This window comes from Zosterops lateralis (genome assembly GCF_965231275.1).
Source record: "Zosterops lateralis genome assembly, chromosome: 3".
Lineage (NCBI taxonomy): Eukaryota > Metazoa > Chordata > Aves > Passeriformes > Zosteropidae > Zosterops > Zosterops lateralis.
In genome coordinates, this window is record NC_139764.1 from 59,755,420 (window position 1) to 59,771,596 (window position 16,177).

Genomic DNA, 16,177 nt, shown 5'->3' on the forward strand with positions numbered 1-16,177 from the left:
TCCTTCTTCATGACCTCGCTTTTCTCTACCAGTACCAGGGTATAAGGCAAGAAAGTAAAGCCCCTAAATTTGGGGCAGTTAATCTCTCTATTGAAACCTGAGCAAGCCTTCTGCAGAAGAAAAATCAGAGTACCTCAATCTTGTACTCTGAAGTTCTGTATGAAGTAAAACAACTCTGTGAATGACTGACAGACCATCTTCCTAATCAAGCTACATGCCTGATGTTAACTTGTGTTGATACTTCCCCCAACACTTCATGTCTCAGTGGCTTGGGGTGCTGTGGTAGCTTTCTTTTTTTGGTTATGTTCTTGAAATGCCATATTGAGTTAGTAAGATACAATGTTAAGTAACTTGTAGCATAAGAGAGCAGCAAAACTTGCTTGTTTCTTTACAAATATGAAAATCCTTAAGTGAAATGGGGGGAACTACTGTGTAATACTACATATTTTAGAGCACAATACCACCAAAACTCTCTCAGTGTAATTAGGAAATGTTGATTTTGGAATTCATGTCTAAACATCTGTTGGAAGTCTGCTCAGACAGGGAAAAAGGAATGAAAGGGACCAGCTCTTGGTAATTTTATTCATAAATTCTACTTAGCACTCAGAAAGAGCAGAATAATTAATTTTAATTGTTCATACTATATTTTGCTGTTGGAGTTTAATTCTTTATAAGTAATCTATTGTCTATAATTTCAACTAAATAAAAAAAACTTACTTTTTCAAGGAAGCCAAATCAGGATAATTTCATCACCATGGTGAAAAGTTTTACATCCCGTGAAGAAACATGAAAGCAGTTGGTTCTCCTGAAGATGCTGCTTTGAATATAAGTATTTCTGCACCTAAATGTAGCATAAAATAAAACACAACTGCACTTGAACTAAATAGTCATGTAAACAGCAATTGCTTACCATTTGGAAGCAAATCTACACACAAAACTGAATATAATAATGTTTTCCCTTTTGTGATAGGGAACAGTTAATCACAGATTACAGGACAAATAGGGGTAACAGAGAGCATCCCTTTATAACAGAGGTTGATTTTGGATCCAAGCTTGTTTTATCTGGCATATCAGCAATACTACAGGAAACCACACTCAGATTAGAATGCACAAGGTTGAAAGATTCACAACGTTATCGCATTTCCCATGCGGCATGCTGTTGCTCTGGGCAGCATTCTAAGACTGGTAACAAAATCCAGATGCAAATCTAGGGCATTATTTTTTAACCTTTATTTAAATTTATAACTTCCTATTTATGTTGTTCAAATATCAAGTTTACAAGAGTTTGTTATCAAAGGCAAAAAAACAGGCAGTGACCTGATTTAAAAGGCCACCAAACTTCTGCGTCTTTCATGCATTACTTGTCCTTCTGGAGCCTGACTCTGCAAACACTAAGCATTTCTCCAAAACAATAAGTGGATAATTTTCAAAAATCCCATACTGAGCACGCAGAACAAGAACACTGAAAGTATACCACTGTTAAATAAAGGAGAGTATCTCTATTTACGCAACTCTTTCTACAGCCTGCTTTCACCATTCTCTCTGCACCACTGAGAATCACCTTGACACAAATACCACATTTTAAAACCACATATTCACCACGTTCCTATTTTTCTAGTCAGCTGATACATGTAGGGCTAATCATCCATATTCACCAGGACTGGAGTAACAGAATATGTGTGAAATATATATATATATGTGCATTGTGGCATGCATTGCTTAAAAAGCATCAGTCAGAAGTGTTTCCTGGAATACTCCTATCTGGGATGGAAACTTGACCCCGGATTCTCTCAAGCAGATTAACTACAGATTTTAAGGAAAACAACAATCCCTCATCACACATTTCAAATAATTGAATGGAACAATAGACTATCCAGTATCATAGATCATCTGACTTCTGAAGTGTTTCTATTTTTCAAAAGTACATTCTGACAAGAGAGCCTCTTGCTTTGTAAAAAAACCCCAAAACACCACAAAAAACCCACAAACCAAACAAGAAAACAACCCTGTCACTTCTGAGGAAGACAAAGGTTCATGCACAAATGCATGCTTTTCTCAGACAACAATATATTTTCAAGAGAAGAACTACTTCTGTTTCCAGGTCTATTAAAATAATCCTCTTGAGCCTTTTTTAGGAGGCTGAAGACTGATGCACAAACAAATTATGGAAGGTGTGTGCACCTCATCTTTCTCTTTCAGGTCTTTTACCACGTAAGCTGCCAGATCCAAGGATAAGTTTGTGGGCAGAAGACACGAACCTGCCAGATTTAATAATACTACTAGAATACTAAAATTAATTCAGCATTCCATTATATATCCTCTACATCAAAAGCACAATGCACTTATCTAAATAGCAGTGTACAGACTTCATTTATGAATATGGAAAGAACAGCTTAGTTCACCTTCCATCTATTCTAGACAGATACAAAAGTTTCAATCTAATGGAACTTATTCAGAACCATTCCATAGAGAAAGGGGATAAAGTATAACAATAATATTAGAACACAAAAAGGCTTCTTGCAAGGGTAGGAAATATGATCTCTCTCATGTCAAGAATGTTCTTAAGAACACTATTTTAAAAGCCAAAGTTGCCTCAGAATAGCTACAATCTCCTTACTTGTTTCTCCTTACAGTCTCTACTGCCACAGCAAGGTCATGCCTGAGGGCCATCTGTTTGCTTTAAACTCCATGCACTTTATCTCAGTCCTATATCCATAGTCTAGTATCAAAACCACAGATTTACTCAACATTGTTGCCAAATTCTGAAAGCCCTAAATAATTCATTTGGTTGGAATTTTAATGCATCTTGGCAATATGCAGTAATTCTAAACATTATGTATGTTACATCTTAGGTAAAGCAATATACATTGTGATGAAGCTGAAGTTCTCTGATGTATAGTAGAGCACACCAAGGACAAAAATGTAGTTAAGATTTTAGTAAAAGAGAACATCCATTAACTAGAGATAAAATAGGTTAAAATTTCAGGGTTTTTTTAAAGAAGAAAGCTACAAAGATATTCAGGAAGAAAAAAGCTTGTGTGTGCTTGCCAATTTAAAAACTAATAAATAAATGTAAAGCAAATATACTGATTCACTTTCATGCTAATTATATTTCCTAGTGGAAACTAAGGATGCGAAGTATCATATCTTAAAATCTCTTTAGGTCCAATAACACTAAATACACTCTTACACATTAAATCCACCTTAAAATCTAACAGGGTGTCAGAGACAATTAGCTCTGTTAATAAAAATTAATCCAAATTCTTTTAGAATAAGCCTCTAAAATCTTGAGCCTACTCCTTAAGACACTTTATCCAATAAAGGCTGAATCCTTTGCTGAAGTTTCTTAGCAATGGTACAAATTACAAGAATTATTTGTACATAAAGAATTATATTACTGTTTGGCATTACTCCTTTACAGGTTTTTTTCATAAAACATAGATACACTCATAAGTGCATATGTAGGAGTGATTAATGTTTATGAAACAGAACAGTGGGATTCCAGAAGTACCATATGATGACATGTCAATATTTTGATCCTCACAGACTTAGAACAGCTGTTTCTTCAGCCCAGCTGATACAGTGAAAACATCTCAAATTCGACACAGATAAGTTTAATTCCTAACAAAAGAGACTAGTATGGATCTGTATATGTAATTTTAAAGAACTTCCCCTTGCATACCATTTCCAGGATTAGTTTATCTTAAATCTTTTGTTTACTGTTAAGGTACTGATGTAGATTCAAAGGAGCTGATACAAAGATAGAAACACAGCTTCACTTAAACAGGGAACAACACTAAATGCTTCTTAATAGCTCTGTGTAGCCACTCACTCTCTGTTTTCAACTACAGCTAATACTTCAGTTTAACAATTCATTCTGACACCTCTGGGACCCTCTGGCCCCTCTTGTTCTTCCAGACATTGTGGAAATAAATGGCTTGCACACAAATACGTTCAGCAGAACAGTAAGAGAGAACAAAACGTTATGTTCTGTGTTGTATACTTCTTCCATAATGATTTGAATTCTTGCCATGAGGAAGCCAGTAAGAATTTCACTGTAATTTCAAACAAACCTAACTTCCCTCTTAAATAAGTACATATCACACAATTTTACTCATGTATTTCAACTAACCACCATGAAGGAAAACCAGGTAGTGATTGAGAGAAAATTGTTTCATTGGTGTCTCTGTGGATTTGGTTTAACAGGGAATACACAAGTTCCATTTCACTTCCAGGAAATAATTGTAGAGGAACTGTCATACTGTAGACAGATGCTAAATTTTTAAATGAATTCTAGAAGTGATTTAAAGGTCTGCTATGCAGAATATAATAGCTTTTTAACACGAAATGTAATAATTACTTGAGTTTATTAAACTGATTGAGGAAACTAATTTCAACTCATTCTAGATTGTCTTAATAATGTTGACTCACTTTGAAACTAAATGATGTATTACAAAGATACTTAGATCAATTAATGGATGCATTAATCAGTGGATTTTCAGATAATTGGAAGTATTTATTTTCATACCTTTCAGCTAAATTTCCTTTTAATTCCCAGAAATTACAGTAAGGGACAAGAGTAGTTCACCTTTTATGGACCATGTGCAATGTCATGCACCTGAGCAGTAAAAAGGCTCCTACAGGCACATTTTACCCTGGTGGTCTATCAAGTTACCTTAGGTACACACTGCTCAGCCACTCAGCTTCTTTGGCACAAAACTGATTGAGCCTATCCAACACTTACTGGGAAGAAAACTCTGTTGTCACAACAGCAGCATCAGTGCTGCTCAGCCTAGAGAAGAGAAGCTTGTGTGAAGAGCTCAGAGAAACCTTCCAAGATCTGAAGTGGGACTACAGAGAAGCCAGGGAAGGACGCTTCATCAGGACAGTGTAGTGACAGGACAAGGAGTAATGGTTTCAAACAAAGAGGAGACATTTTGTTTAGATAAACAGAAGGAATTCTTTACTATGAGGATGGTGAGGCACTGGAATAGGTTGTCCAGAGAAGTTGTGGATATACTATATCCCTGTCAGTGTTCAAATCCAGTCTGGATGGGGCATTGAGCAACCTGGTCCAATGTCTCTGTCCATGGCAGAGACATTGGACCAGGCCCAATCTTCCAATCCAAGTCATTCTGTGATTGTTACAGCAGAGGAAGAGAGGCAGTAGTTGAAGTCCATAATATGTATGCTACAGCAAGAGTTGTTTTCACTTTGCAATAACTTATACAAACTTGTATTTATATAAACTATAAATCTATTTAAGCTTTACTTTTCCAAACTTATTCAAACTGCCTATTCAGTGATGCTTTCTGTGCTGCGCTTCTTAATGTTTCCAGGCGTAAGTCTTTCCATGAAAATATTTACAAATAAAATTAGGGAAAAGTGAGACTGAGAATTTCTTGCATGAGAAATGTGAAAGAAGTTTGTTTCACAAATACACAGAAGTGACGTGGATGATTAAGGCACAGTCTACGTTCAAGCCACAACACATTTCACCATTTTTGAAGCAGACTGCCTACAAATTATCCCATCTTCCAAAGAGATGGTGAGATACACATGAAAACTGATGGTCTATAAATGACTGTCTGTAGAGCTGGAATTCATGATCAGTCATGGCAGCGTAGATAAGGCAGAACACTTGCTACTTACTGGATCTTTAATAACTGAGTTGTAAGAAACTAGCTGAACTCTGTTTAGCTGAATGCTGCATTCTCTCATGTTCGGCAAAGAACAGCAGACCACTATAAGAATGAAAAAAAATTACTGAATAGCTTCCAGTGTAACTAATGTTCACATCTATCAATTCAAGATTAACTCCATCCCAGACGGGCATACAGCTTGTCAAAACTTTTATGAATTTTTCCATAAACTGAGTTCTTCCCTTTCTTTCTGTGATATCATAGTTTATGATACTCAGACATATTCTCAACTGCTCTTCTGAAAACCAAAGTCTACTATTATAGCTCTTATTATTACGTCTAATACATATTCTTTGACAGTTTTTTTTTTCTCCATATAATATTAAAAAAACACTGGATCTTGCCAACACAACATATTTAACCATGTCTTTACTAATTCTATACTTTAATGTGTCTATAAATGTGTTCAGTTCTAACTCTAGAATTACAAGTTTAGCATGGGAGGCATTTTTAAATATGACCATCATATTTGTTGCCTTCTATTTCTCCTCCAATGAGGCTGTTCATATAACTTGTTCAACAATCAACTGTATAATGCCATTACTTTATCAGCATTTTCATGCCAAATTCTTTACAACCTCCCATAAGCCTTGAATTCAAATACCTATTTCTCCTAGAGCTATTGAGTTGGAAGCACTTCTCAGCTTTAATTAATTCGTACCAAAGTTGATTTCACAAACATTTTCATGCTAACAACAAATCCTATACCCAGAGTTGATACCTTCATAAATCAGCTTTTCCATCCTCCTGTATCTGTTGTTTAGATCAAAACCCCAAGGATATTATCTGTCTAGGTTTTCTACAATGCTAAACACAATCAGAAATTACTCTGTACCTTTCATTAGTTTGCTAATCAACTGCACAATTTTTCTCATCAACTATTTTATACATGTTATCCAGCACCATACCACCTTCTGCCTATATGGCACTTCTACCTTACTCCCAAAGAGCCTGGAATATAAAGACAAGGTTTCATATCAGCAAAGGTTAATTCCTGAAGCAAAAAGCTTCACTTCTTAGCAGTAATCTCAAAGAATACCCAATTATTTTTATTTTCTTCTTACAGACAGGCATAAATAGTCTTGCCTCCCAAATTTCTACCCTCAAAAAGTACATTGTGTTCCTCAATGTTTTTTAAAATGAGCACTGACAAGCTAAACGTGTTTCTGCAATCCCACATGTATCTATTAGCTACACATTCAAATGAAAAGCCACAAATGACTAAAATAAACCCCAGATTTATAGATAATGAAAAGCAGAAACACTGTGCAAAAATTATATACAGTTTTACACTCTGTCCAAAGTAATATACTAAACCAAGCACTGATTATCTCTTACATATGGCACACGTGATTTTATTATTTTGAGTGACATTATGGGACTTAATTGAGATGCAGGCAAAAAGCATACCCAGCAAGTAGCTACATAAAAACCTCTGAATGAGAGAAGTTTTAAATAGCTATTTCGGGACAAATATATATTGCAAGTGGAAGCAAAGTCCTGTACAAACAGCCTTTAGACGGGAGTATCATGAAGAACCAACATATTAGAATGAGCTGTATCCATTGATTCCTTTAGATACTATTCTCTAAGAAATACAGCCAAATTTGAAATCATGAATATACTAACCCTGAACAGAGGATAAGGTTTATCCTGAACGGATAAACAAATGACTCAGTCTAACAGCTTGAGTTCCACTTTATTCTTGTGCGACAGTGTCTCATTTCCCCAAGAACTGACTCAAGCTCTTAAGGCAGATGATGATGATTGTTGTTACTGTTGCTTTCCTCATCACTTTTATATGCCACAAAAGTTCTTTCACCAATTAAAACTATGAGCTTCAAAGTCACTTTTAAATAACTCCTACCAATACAGCAGGCAGATTCAGTACTTTTTCTCCTCTAGTTAGCAAGCCATGAAGTTCATACAAGCATTTAGCTATTAATTTTTCTGCCAAATGACTGTCTTAATCTCTATGTCGAAGCTCCAGTGGGGCAAAGAAGCTGAAGCTGCATCCACCTACGCTGACATGTTTACTACATAAGCATACCAAAAGTGACATTTACAGAACCTAAGTCCACAAAAAGTACAACTTTAATATAATGGAACTAATTTAGAAGGCTGCATCCAGCTGTAAAAAGACATTGGGCTTAAGAGAATAACTCAGTGTGCATATTATAAATGTATTTTTCAATTAAATGTGTGAGTGTTTTTCCCATGGTAAAGAAAACCCTTTTTTGTGAGGATGTATTCATACTTAAGAAGGAACGATTAAAGAAAATAATCTCCAAGTATGCCAAAATTAAAAACCAAGGAAAAATGTGCTCTGGTTTATGCCATGAACTACATGCTGGAATTCCTACATTCACAATTGGGGTGTTGCCGCAATTGTCATAAAAATTGACTAAGAAAGTGATCCACGGGGATGAAATAGTTAAACATAAGAAATGTACTTGTGATGGTCTACAATCATCTATTTGTTGACAAGACAAAAATTCATGCATAATTCACACAGTCAAATTAGATGTGCAAGTGCACCACATCCCAATCACCAGCTCTGGGATTTGCACAAACATACTTGTTCTATTCCTGGTGCTTTCACATACCAAATTCAAAAACCCTGTATTTTTTATCATGTTACTTTGTACTCTTTGAAAGGCATGGATTTCTTCTTGTTCTATAGAGTTTTGTGGCTTTCAGAGGAATCCAGACTACCCACATTATCACCACTGCAGAAGTGCTCAGAAAATGCACAAAATAGTTATCATTGCCACACAGTATTTTATCATACGTACTTAGAAACATAATGATATGTAAAAATAATGTTATTTCTTCCTTCTCCTAGTCTAAAAGTTATTCAGCAACAAATGTATAGCAGTAGTTCAGCATTCCCAATGCAGGATAAACTTCAGGAAAGTTACTATCTAATGCAATTCTTTACAGTAGAGATTACCCAGACATTTCTGTGGAACAGGATTACAAGCTGTTGACCAGTTAGCATAAAGAGAGTAATAAACTGCCACATTAAGCATCTCCCACTGAAACCTAAAGATAGCCTGAGTGAAAGTGGCATCAAAAATTCTCAGAGTTCATCTAAGGAGTGGGTGTGTATGTAAAAACCCAAACTAAATCCTAAATCAACTCTATCACTGGAAGTGTACAGAAAAACAGGGCTTCTGCTTCCTTTTTCTTGCATCCTGATTGCCAATCCCCAGCATTACTCCATTTTCCGGTAGCAGTGGGAAATACATTACAGTATGTTTAGAGGCATTCTTCTAAATCTTTCTAATTGACCTCAAAGAACATCCCCACTTATTGTAGGTGAACAGTGAGAAGATATAGTAATTTGCCACTAAAAAAAAAAATTGATAAAGCTATAAAAATAATTTTTATATACTATTTTGTTCACTTTTAGGTAACTTTCTTTTTTATTACATCTTAAATCCATGAACTGTGACGGTAGTACATACATGTCAGTTGGGACAGAACAAGGCATTGTAATGGTATTTGGATAATCCACTCTGCAGGAATGTTCATTATTCTTCTTGAGCTTTCACAAGGGTTCCCTGGCATAATACTGCTACAGCTGCTTTACAGTCTAATGTTATTACAAGGTCTGATTCAAAGATAATGTCTGCTAGAGGAATCTGGCAGGGAGCAAGAGTCCTATGAAAATCCTTGTGACGCTTAGGTGTAACTAATGGAGACTGAACTGCTGAAAAAAATTGTGAGTAGCAACAGTTATTTGTTTTGAGTGTTGCAAGAATCCTGAGGGATCTTCGTTATTTGTCAGTACAAAAATCACACAAATCCAAGTTATTTTTTCTGGAAATCTTATAATTTTTCTAATAAAATAAATCATAAAAGAAGTCTAATCTCAACCTTACTCACAGTACAGAAGTGGTGCAAAAAAACCATTTTCTTCAGGACCTCTCTTATCTACATTTTTGGATTGAAGAAAACATGAAAACTGCAGAAAAACAGAAACTAGGAATTGGCTATCAACTACAGTAGCCTGTAGAAGAGAATAACATGTAGTCATCAGCAGGAGCCAGCTCATGAAATAGCTTTATTGGCAAACACAAGGAATTCTCTTTCCTATTTCAAACATGGATGGAATCAATATAAAGTTTAACAAACATAACATTTTGGTCTGTATTTTACACCTGTAAGCAAGATTTGGTCTGTATGATTGCTAGTGTGGCCTGAGTTGCTAGTATGTGACATATGAGCTCACATATTCTTAACAAAACTCTTGGTTAGGAGAAAAATATCCAGTAATTAAGGATGCTATTATTGATGAAAAAAAAAAAAATGGGAAAGAAAAGGAGATAATTAGGTATGCACACTGGTTCACATTTGCATGTATTTATGTCCTACCACCATTCATGACCTGTAAATATGAGGACTCTGGACTTTGGGGGGAGGGGGGCAGAAAACGAAAAGAAAAGAAAAGAAAAGAAAAGAAAAGAAAAGAAAAGAAAAGAAAAGAAAAGAAAAGAAAAGAAAAGAAAAGAAAAGAAAAGAAAAGAAAAGAAAAGAAAAGAAAAGAAAAGAAAAGAAAAGAAAAGAAAAGAAAAGAAAAATCCACCCTGCACCAGGAATTCATGCTGCCTCTTATTCCAAAATACGATAATCTCAAAAAACTGTCAGTCCAAGTAGCTGGATAAGAAATTAGAACATGTGTGGGTGGACTCCTTCCTCCAGCCTGAATTAATTAAAAATGATTGTTTGCTGTATTATTTTAAAGCGGATTTTTGGAACAGGTTAAAGAACCACTGTTCTGACTTTAGCATTTCAAGCCTAATAAGAATGACTCATGTAAAAAACTCGGAGGAAAAATTAGTAATAAGGAGGTTAAATATAAAGTGTGTCTTATCAACTTATGTTCTTATTTGTTGCTTGGAGAAATTCACACATTCTTGTGCAAGGCCTACTTCATTTGCTTTGGCTGTGGTTATTTCTAGTTAAAGCATGTACACAAAAAACTCATGTCTCCTGTCAGTCTGGGCAATTCTGCCTATTTCTAACACTTTAGGCTGGCCCTTTACTATTTCCACATTCTAAACCCTAAACACATATCAATTCCCCCTGTTTTCACTTTCTCAACCAGTTATTAAACTATAAGAAAGTGATATAGACAACAGCTTCAAAGTAAAAAGTTAAAAGCAATCATAGCATATTTTTGAGAGCAGCATCTCCCATCATTTTGGGGCTGGTTAATCCCTACTGATCAGACAGCAGTAAATACTGCTAAAAGAGTTGCTAAAACTGATTATGGTCTTGTAAACATACATTTTAATAAACAATAATAATAAAGGAATAGAAATCATAACTTCCAGATCACCAAAATTTTATCTGCCAAAACATTTAACAGCATTGTTGCAGTTTGAAAGCAAAACAAATGAGAGGCTCCAAGTCAGAGATATAATTTAATAAGAAAAAAGGTAAAAAGGTAAAAATATAATAAAATAAATGCAATAACACAAAGGATCACTGACAGAGTCAGAATACACCCTGAGCAGGATGGTGGAAGCAGTCCAGGTGAAGTGCTCTTCCTGAAGCAGTGATCCTGTAGAAAGGTCTGGGAGCTCTGGTCCTCTGGGAATCCAGTGGGTAAGTGCCACTTGCCCTGTCCCACATACCAGCTTATATCCAGGTGGGAATGCTTGGCTCCTCCCCCTGGGCAGAGCATCTCACAATAGCATGAGGAGTGTGAAGTGGGTCCTTGATGGCCCATTAACAGAGATAACCCCTGGAGGGAGTGACCCGTGACTCATGGGCCAGGCGTTAATGGGCCATTAGCAGAAGACACCCCAAAGGCCATTAGCAGAAGAGGCAGGGGGCTTGGGAAAACACTAGCCCACCTGGTTTCAACAGTTCATGAAGATGGTGATAGAATAAATACTTTGTGTACATCCTACACTGCAACCCAGGACAAGCATACAGACTGACTGTGAAAAGGGAGCACACAGAATGTACCATACTGCAGTACACCTTCAGTGAACAAAGCTTTTACTTGTTATAAAATCCTGACGCTGGATTAAGTAAGCCCTTTTTAAAAAAGAAGAAAAAAATACACAGAATTTTACGCATTCTAAGACGCCAGCCCTCCACAATGGACATATTCTCCTTCATATTTTTGAAGCCAGAGTTCTACACATGTTGACTTGCATGGACTGAACGGGTTAGATAATGGCTAAATTCTACCTTTCTTCCTGGAGAAGATAATGTACTTTGGGACTCTTTCTCTTAAATAGCCATTGATTCTCAGTGATCATATCTTAAAGATTTTTGCACTGTTTTTATATTTGCTGATATTGGGTAATGGACTCAAAGTTTATTTAAGTGAGAACAAGCTGATAAACAATAATCTAAGCCTTGTTTTTTCAGGAAAATACAATGCAAAATTACCAACTAAATGTCTTACAAACTCTGCTCTCCAAATACAGCCAGCAGAATGCTCTGAATGTTTAAATGCCACCAGTCATGATGGAAATGCTCTCCATTACAAGATTAGAGCTGGGTGGTGTTGGTTAGTTTTGAAATTGACCTAACTCCAAAGAAATCCCTATGAAGAAAGAGGAAACTTGACTTTTGCTTTAACAAATTACATAAACAAAGCATTTGGGATGTTTTTTGTCTCAGGAAAGAGAGAATCTAAGTCTACACAACATTCTTCATTCTCAGGATCTGAAATACTAAATTTAAGTCCTATTAGCCTTGTCTCTTGTCTTTTCAGAGTATAGGGTATAATATACACACAGGTTTGTATGTGGGAAGAAATCCTGTAAGTTCTAGTTGCAATGACATAACAGAGAGAACACAGTTTTGAACTACACTCTCTGGAAGCTTGTTTAAAAATGTACATCTACAGAGAGACTTAAAAATATTGACCTCCCTGACACCATTCAGTGCCTAACAGACTGGCACTAGTCATATCCTCCTGATGTTCACCCCCCATTTCTCTTTCGAGTAAGAAATCTCACTTTGACTTTATAAGCATCCTATATACATCACCTCTTGGAGTCAACTTACACTTCCTTCCACACATGTTAAAAGCACCTGTACTCCATGAATTATCTCCACTGATGTCAGTAGTTGACACTATAGATTAAGTTACTGCGCCGTGTATGTTCCTTAGCCGTGTCCCTACTATTCACATCTTCCACAGACACATAGCTTCTGTTCTCTCTCGTAACAGATACTGAGATCCTTTTATAAATGCATGAATTCAAGATCAAAAGAAATTTTACATTTCTTTCTAAATTACTACTATTTTGTTTCTCTCCTATTCCACACCAAATAGGATGAACCAAGGTTCAAGAATCAAAGGAACATTACACAGAACTTTGGTCAGTTTGTCTTAACTGCAAGTTATGCACACCTTTAAGAAACACTGTAGAAGAATGCACATGCCTTTCTGGTTCTGATTCTTCCATCTTCTGAGAAATTACACTGGTTTCAGCTTGGGTAGAGTTAATTCTTTTCACAGAGGCTCACATGGGGCTGTGTTTTAGATTTGTGTAGAACACAGTGATGATAATAAAGAGATGTTTTCGTTATTATTTGGCAGGCCTTACACAGGGCCAAGGCTTTTTCTGCTTCTTGTACTGCCACACACATGAGGAGGCCAGAGATGTATAGGAAACAGGGAGGAGACACAGCTGGGACAGATGACCCCAAATAACCGAAGGCTACCCCATACCATATGACATCATGCTCAGTATATAAAGTGGGAGGAAGAAGGAGGAAGCGTGAGATGTTTGTGTTCCCAAGTAACTGTTGTGTGTGATGAGGCCCTACTCTCCTGGGGATGCTTGAACACCTGCCTGCCCATGGGAAGCAGTGAATTAATTCCTTGTTTTGCTTTGTTTGCCTGCACAGCTTTTACTTTACCTATTAAACTGCCTTTATATCAATCCATGAGTTTTCTAGCTTTTACCAATCTGATTTTCTCCCCAGCCCTGCTGTTGAAGGAGTGAGTATGGGGCTGTGTGGTATCTGGTCAATGGCTAGAGTTAAACCATGACAGAAATTCTGCATGACTATTTAGTGTTCAAACAACAAAAGAACAGTTAATATGTGTAGCTAAAAAATAAACAAAAAAAACCCCAGCTTAAAATTAACTCCAGGTTTCTGACCACAGTAAGTCTTTTAATGATTTAAAAAGGAAAAAACAAATTAACCACAAGAACAGAAACAAAAAAAAGAAATACAGACTGTTCCCATCTTTGAGGTGCAAAATGTTCTTGAACAGTTCTGTTCTGTAAAACAACATGGGAATTCACTGTGATGTCTCAAATACTGTTTTTCAAAGCATTGCAGCTCTGTTACATAATTTTGTCCACAGACATCCAACTGGTGCTAACAATTAGTAAGCAATACTTATCATCCAACATTATGGCTATTACTAAACAACATTTAAGTTGAAAAACAAAAGCTGTAAGTCTGAAGATATAAACCACAGCTCCAGTAACATTCTTGTAAATGTTAAAAGTCCCCCAGGACGTCTGTGAAGTCAGACTTTCTTAACTTTTTGCATTACGGAGGAGTTCATGACTGCTTTGTCTGTAGTGGGCAACACAGTAACATCTACATAGTGCTAGCACCTCCTAGCAGCTGCAACAGATCTTAAGAAGAAATTTAGAAGAGACTAAATGGCATAAAAATTTGGCAGGCCAGGACTTGAATTCAACTGTTAAGTTTAGAAGGTCCCATCACCACATTAACATTTAATTAAAAGCCCTAAGATTCTTCATTGAATTACCAAAACTCAGTTATGATATCAGTGATGCACCAGATGAACACCAAACACACCCACTTCTAATTTAAAAGGGAAATAATTAACATATCCCTTCACTGTTGAAGTTAAAGGAAACAATGATAACGGATAAGCAAAGGGACATTCTCTAAAAGTCTCTATGTGTACGTGTGTGAGACAGAGAGAGAGAATACTAAAAGAAATACCACATCAATATTAGTCAAAAAAATTAATTAGAAAAAAAATTTTAAAATCAGCAAAAATAAAATACATTATGTATTGTATTTTAAATGCTCTACTTTTAGAATCCCAGTTGTCAATGTTTACCAATAAATCATTATCTAAAAAATCTAATTCTGGATGAGTTTTTATCTACACAGACATTTGATCAACTGCCATTTATTCTCACACAGTAAAATTCATATGAAGGAGTCAGCTGCTTGAGACTCTTTCTCATGAAATGTCAGTGCATCATGTTTTCCAAAGTAAACCCTAAACTGTAAAAATTCCTAATCCATAATGTTCACCCTCTCATGTGACATCAGGGTCAAAGGAAAGACAGCTGTTAATCCAGGGGCCTGGATTAATTTTATTTTGACACACCCACAGTATCTGCTAACTGAATTCATTTCAGCATGGCTAAAAATGTTAAGTGCACAAATGTAAGCACCAGAAAGAATATATTGTGGGCTGAAAAAATGGTTTTAAGGATTTCCTATGAGAGTTGAAAAATTGACTAAAGCTTATTTCTCCCACACCTGCGCAACACCCTTTTTGATCTTTCCACAGAACACTAACTGAAAGGAAAAAAAAAAAAAAAAAAAAAAAAAAAAAAAAAAAAAAGTTGTAGTTTCAACACACCTAAACACTGTAATGCATGATAATGGTGTATCTAAGACATTCACGATCCAGCCGGTGTACAATCGATTCTGTTCCCATTGCAGTTGTGGTTAGTTTTTAACAGCGAGAAAAGCTTTGTGACAGGCTGAGTGCACCAAATTGGCACCTGAGCTACAAGCGGTGCAGGCAGCCCACACGTGTTCCAGCAGAGCCTATGGAGCCGCCCCTGTCACAGCGATGCCAGCGGACGGGCACATCCCGCCTGGAGGAGGGATGCCGGCACATCAGCCCGTAGCGCTTGTGCCACGCTCCGGGGACCGGCTCGCGTCCTCTCCTACACGATTGCCCCCAGTCCCAGCGCTGCCCATCTGCGCTGCTCCGAACGGGCTCATGAGGCGGTGTGTGCTGGTATTGCGGGAATTGCCGCGGGAGGCGGGATGTGCCCCCGGCAGCCCCTCCTCGGCCGGGCCGCCGAGTCCCCTCTCTGCAGCCTGGGGCTCGCTTATCATGCTCGGTCCCCTCGTCCCTCCCGTCCCCACAGGGACCCCCGAGCCGGCGGGGCGGGCTCCCCGCTCCCTGTACCTCTTTGCGGCGGCGGCGGCGACTGGCCCCGGCTGCCCAGCGCCGCCAGCAGCAGCAGCAGCAGCAGCAGCGGCAGCGGCAAACTTTCCCCAGCCATGGCTCCCGGGCAGCGCACCCGTCCCGCCGCGGGACGGCCGGCCCAGTGAGGGAGAGGAGAGGAGAGGAGACCCCTGTGCCCCGGGCAGGCGGCGGGAGGGCGGGACACACCCCTGCCCCCCCTCACACGCTCCCCGCCCCGCCGCGGCTCCGCGGACAGAGAGCAGAGAGCGGGGCCGGGGGCAGCGAGGGG